This window comes from Helianthus annuus, chromosome 5 (assembly GCF_002127325.2).
Source record: "Helianthus annuus cultivar XRQ/B chromosome 5, HanXRQr2.0-SUNRISE, whole genome shotgun sequence".
Classification (NCBI taxonomy): Eukaryota; Viridiplantae; Streptophyta; class Magnoliopsida; order Asterales; family Asteraceae; genus Helianthus; species Helianthus annuus.
Window position 1 is genome coordinate 87,029,980 of NC_035437.2, and position 5,991 is coordinate 87,035,970.

Sequence of the window (5,991 nt, forward strand, 5' to 3'; positions counted from 1 at the left end):
TGAAATATTTTGACATATTAGCTTCGCTTTCAAATTTTAATGTTCGTAATTGAAAACTGAAACAAAAAAAAAATGAATTCAAAAACGACAAACGGAACACTTCACACGCTTTAACGCAACCGACAATATACGCGTCAAACCTCACTTTCCAACGTATTTTATTTAGCATCTCGACTTAACATTATATCTTACGACATATTATGGCAATTGGGTCGAGAAACGGGCTTCGTAGTGGTTTTTGGGCCGCTCAAAACACTAGTAACGGGCTTGTGGGCCCTGGGCCCAAGCCCATTCGTTAACCTAAGTATAAATGCAACATATCTTCTCTAAACCCTCACTTTCTTTTGAAAAGTTGCAGCCGCATACAAGCCCCTTCCACCTTCTCTGCAATTCTTTTTAGAAAACCCTAGTTCACACAAGTTTCAGTCAATATCTTTCCACTTCTCTACATTTTTGAAGAATCCTTCACACCTACAACTCACCAGACACCCCTCTGTCTTCACGCAAGCTCCGGCAGCCGGAGCCAAACTCCGGCGACCCGTGATTTCTGATGAGGTTACACCACTCACAACCCCCCCCCGGTCGCTTATGCACATCCGACAAACCACAGGGAGCCGACGACAACAGTGTGGCCGACCACCACACCTCGGTGGCGGCGGCGACGAGTGAGACCGAAGAGAGAGACAGAGAGCGAGTCCAGAGAGAGAGATGGATGGATGGCGAACCGGTGATGGCACCGCCGCTCACGGCGTCGGAGATTGAGGATTTTGACGGTGACCGGCGGCGACTGTGATCCCAATGGCGGCGGACGGAGCCTCGGTCCGATGGGTTTGACGGTAACCCCTCCTCTGTTACTTCATTTCTTTTTCTTTTTATTGAAGTTCGACGATGTTGATGATGATTTGATGTATTGAAGGGTGCAGCCGCTGATGTTCTGGTTGTGAATCAGTTGTTAATTTCGGGTCCGGGTTTTGGTTCGGATTTAATTCAGTCTATGCAGATGTGATGTTGGTCCATGTTTCGGGTTCGGTACGGTCAGGCGGTTCGGGTGACTCAAACGAGTCAACTCGGTCGGCGAGTCAACTCGGGCGGATGAGTTAACTTGGTTCGGTTCAGGTTTGGTTACGTTTCGAATCTGAGTAAAACATACTTCAGATTTTACTCGGTTCTGACCTCTTATTTTCGATTCAGGTTCGGGTCAACATAAGTCAACAACGGTCAACAGTTCTGATTGACTCGGTCAACTGAGGTCAAACTCAGTCAACACGAGACGCGGTAAAGTTTTAGTGACGCGGAAATTAGTTTAGATTTTTAGTATAGTTATACGCGACCGAGCTCGACCCAATTCAACTAGATACTAGCTTACGTTTTGGTATATTGGATGAGAAATTCTTATATATAATGTTTAGTGATTGAATTATTGTTGAGTTTTGATAAAAATACGACAACTTTCATTTGTCGGGTTATTCCAAAAACAGAGAAACCTCTGTCCGTTTCTCGTAAAAATCCGAAACTAGAAACGTATTTTTATTCCAAAAACGACATGCATTTATGGTCTAAAAACGACGCCTTTTCGAATTTCGAGTTCTTTATATAAAATAAATATAAATATATTTTATTTGACAACGTCCTACGAGTTACAAAACGAGTTATAAGTTGACGAAACCCGACACTTATTTAACATAAGCATAAGGTTTATAGGTGTTTCGAATGGCAACTTTAAACTCTCTTACGCACTAAAAGTAGTTTTCATATTTATTTCAAAACGTTTAGTATTCGGAATCTTATAAAGCAAATATAGTTATTTATATATGTTTTAATAATATAGAATCAGAATATTCTTATAAAACGAATAGAATTGTTTATATTCATTTCCAACGTCGCTAATTCGCGCGACTTTGCAAAACAAATAGAATCGTTATATTTATTACAAACATCGTTGGTCCATATACTTTTATAAAATAAAAATAATGTTTTATTTTTATTCCAAACGCCAACGATTCGAATACATATACATATTTATTTGTTACATCTTACGAAAACTACAACGGTATATTACCGCACCACATACGACATTTCGGATACGTACCACTATTCACCTACGCTTTCTATTCGCGACGACTAACATGACTTCGTAAGTATATTTATATTTATATATATATAAATATGTATTTTATAACACTCGAAAACTAAGTCGACTTCGTGACTTAGTTTTATCCCGGTTATAAACGGGATCAAGTAACAATAGTTTGGCTATTTCGAATCAAAATACTAACACCTTCCTTCGTAGAGTCGCTTCATTTACGACTCGGTAGAGCTCGGACACGTAGTTTAGCTACGTTTAAACTAGAAACTGATGAGCTATTCCTTGATTAGGAACAATATAGTTGCACGCTAGCTAAATGCACGTTCTTGGAACGACACTACGGAATCACACTAAGCTAGCTTTGCACAGGAATGTCAAGGTGAGTTCATAACCCCCACTTTTTACGGTTTTACATTTTTATAAATGTTTTCGGGGGTGGAAAGACATGCAAGTTTTTGCAAAAGAAAACACTAATTCTATGAACGAAAACACATATTTATAAACCATGTTGCAAATGAATTTCAACGAACTTGAAAGGTTTACGAAAGGTTTATACTAAACATACCGGTTTTACAAAACAAACGCGTATTTTTGCAAATGTGCATGATTTTCATGACTAGTGACGAGAATGTCCTAGTTACAACAACGGGACTGGGTTGGCCTGCGTACGAAAAACGAGACAACTCAGTGAGATCATGTCCCCCTTTTCTTCCAAGGTTTCGGTTTACAACTTTCGGGGGAAAATACATGTCAAACTTAGGTATGATTAAGTTATGGAATGAACTCTTAGATCATGTGAGCATAGGCTGTAACTGAGGTGCCATTAATCCTTTTGAGGACCAAGGAACAAAGGTTAGATCTAATGGGTACGGGCGAGCCCCACTCACGGTCCATGGGTGACCACTTAGAGTGCTGTTGTGTCCCAGTCGAGGTGATTCGACACTAAAAATTGCCTACGCGGGTTGAGTACCTCCTATGTCGTCGCATATATTAATGTCCTCGCGAAACATTAATGATCAACATGTTCATAGACGCTTTACATACCAACTTACAACACTATAACTTTCATATGTTTTTAAGATTCATTTGACGCAAACTCATAACACATGTATTTACAAACTTTGATAATGTTTTCAACTTATGTACAAGTAAGAGGACGGGTTGGTCCTGCTTACAAAGACTCTCGTGGGCTAGACTCACAACTTTCATATATCATGCCGAGAAAATGATTTTTCTATGCTTTCTCAACAACTTTTAAACCGGTTATCAAAAAGATTTATTTTAAATCTTTTTCAAAACAAACTATGAACTCGCTCAACTTTGTGTTGACTTTTTCGCATGTTCTTTCTCAGGTCGCATTTTTCAAAACTACGGAACGGTTGGAATAGGAGAACCCATTGGAGATTCGAGTACTTAGCGGCGTTCACTGTTTAGAAGTCTTAGCCTTTTGCTTTCGCTGTGCAATGAAGATACCGGTCCAGTCACACCAGCTCTGATAATTTCGGGGTGTGACAAACACGCATCAAGTTTTTGGCGCCGCTGCCGGGGACACAAGGATTTTAAGAAAGCTTAAAATCGACGGCCTAATCAGTTTTTCAAAACCTTTTCAAAACGCGCGCACATTTTTCTGCATTTTAGTTTAGTTTGCATTTACAGTAGCCTGAACACGGGGCCGTGCTCACTGAACACGCCCCCGTGCTGCATATTTTTAGAGTAGATACCCAGATACAGAGTCTGACCACGGGGCCGTGTTCACTCAACACGCCCCCGTGCTCAACGTGACCAGTTAATTTAATTAAAACGCCCAGATACAGTCCCTGAACACGGGGCCGTGTTCACCCAACACGGGGCCGTGTCCAGCTTCTGTTTCCGTCTTATTTTTGTTTTCTGGTCCCGAGACTCAGTTGTAGTCTGTTGAGTGATTCCTATGGATCAATACTCAAGAGGTTACAACTACACCTATGATGAGGATGATTATAGAGGTAATTATTGCACTAATTGTCGTAATGCACGCTCGGTTCAATATAATAATTCATATCAACCATCCAATTCATACAACCATTATGAGGAGCCCAGGTACGAGCCATCAACTTCATACACATCCTATGAAGACCAAAGGTATGAACCTCCTTCCTCATACTCATATTTTGATGAACCAAGGTATGAGCCTTCATACTCATACTTTGAAGATTCAACATATGAGCCACCACCTTCATACTCTTATTATGAGGAACCATGGCGTGAACAACCCACCTCATATGAGTATTATGAAGAACAAAGTTTCGACCCCTATCCATCATATACTTATAATGAAGAACAATGGTGTGAACCATCTACTTCATTTGGGTACGATGAGGAACCAAGGATCGAACAACCGGATTCAAACTTTGATGATCCGAATTCTTTCAATCTCACCGAAGTAACTAATCGGATAATGGAACACATTAAAACTATCGAACGTTGCATAAAAGAATCTCGCGCAAGGGAAGAGGAATCCCGCGCAAGAGAAGAATTAAATTTTAATAATAACGTAGAGATAGTTGAAAGTGTAAAAATGGAAGAACAAGAAAGTGAAAAACAGACACATGAGTTAAACAACGAAAAGGGTGAGTCCGATAATGTTAAAATTCAAGAAGAGTCTAATTTAGAGGAAATTATTCTCTTGTCACCTACTTTCGAAAACCATTGTTTAATAACCCCTCATGCCAAGTTTTTAAAAGAGTTAAACACTAGTACTAAAATCAAAGAAATGGTAAGTGTTAAGTTAACTAATGATCAAACCTCGCTAATAAAGGAAGATCCTTTTGAAATTAACATCACACCGGTTCCATGTTTCTTTCAAAATTCGTTTATTAGTAATATCACTATTGATAAAGATCTTTGTGTTAACATAATGCCCAACTACATTTTTGAAAAATTAAGTATTAGTGATTTTACTCCACTTCAAATACCCATTTTTCTATCCGACCGAAAAGTAATGAAAACAATCGGTGTAGTCGAAGATATTTTGGTTCAAACAAATCAAATGGTAATCCCAACCGACTTCGTCATCTTAGATGATGCCCCCCTAGTCTTGGGAAAACCTTTTGTACAAACTCACAAAGCTTTGAAAAACCGGAAATTCAACAATCTAACTCTTCAATTAGGGGCATTCAAAAGGAGCATAGATCTTGAGCGCTCAATGAAATATCCTTTTGGCAACAATGACCCCCTAATTGAAGATGAAGCTGAACCACCTGATACAAACCACGAGGAAGACCACTTTGTTGACGAAGAGGTAGCCATAGAACAAACTTTTAAAGTTCTTGATCTAAATGAGCCACAAAATAAGGTGTCTCCTAAAGACCCACTCATCGAGCTCAAAGAACTCCCTAAGGGTTTGGAATATGCTTTTCTAGGCAAAGATGGTAGTTTACCTGTAATTATTTCGTCTAAATTAACTAGCATAGAAAAAGAAAAATTAGTTAACCTACTTAAAAAACACAAAAATGCGATCGCTTGGAAGCTTGTAGATATTAAGGGAATAAGTCCTTCCATGTGCACGCACAAAATTTTAATGAATGATGACTACAAAACGGTGATTCAACCACAACGAAGAGTGAACCCCAATGTTCAAGAAGTGGTTAAAAATGAAGTCATCAAACTACTCGACGCCGGACTAATCTACCCTATCTCCGATAGCCCGTGGGTAAGTCCCGTCCAAGTAGTCCCAAAGAAAGGAGGTATGACGGTAATAACTAACGAGAAAAATGAATTAATACCCACAAGAACCGTCACAGGATGGAGAGTCTGTATAGACTATAGGAGATTAAATGAAGCAACAAGGAAAGACCACTTTCCTTTGCCCTTCATTGATCAAATGTTAGAACGATTATCCGGTCATAAATTTTATTGTTTCTTAGATG

General features: G+C 39.3%; 1 long non-coding RNA gene across 2 annotated transcripts; it reads left to right on the forward strand.

Moving 5' to 3' along the window:
• The first annotated feature begins 315 nt into the window (after positions 1-315).
• LOC110940353 lies at positions 316-1,466 on the forward strand. 2 transcript variants are annotated; one of them, XR_002593051.2, is made up of 3 exons: positions 317-836; positions 917-1,116; positions 1,192-1,466. It is a non-coding gene; the product is annotated as an uncharacterized LOC110940353 (long non-coding RNA). The 2 variants fall into 2 exon arrangements; XR_002593050.2 differs by having other exon boundaries at positions 316-836; positions 917-1,466.
• The last annotated feature ends 4,525 nt before the right edge of the window (positions 1,467-5,991 follow it).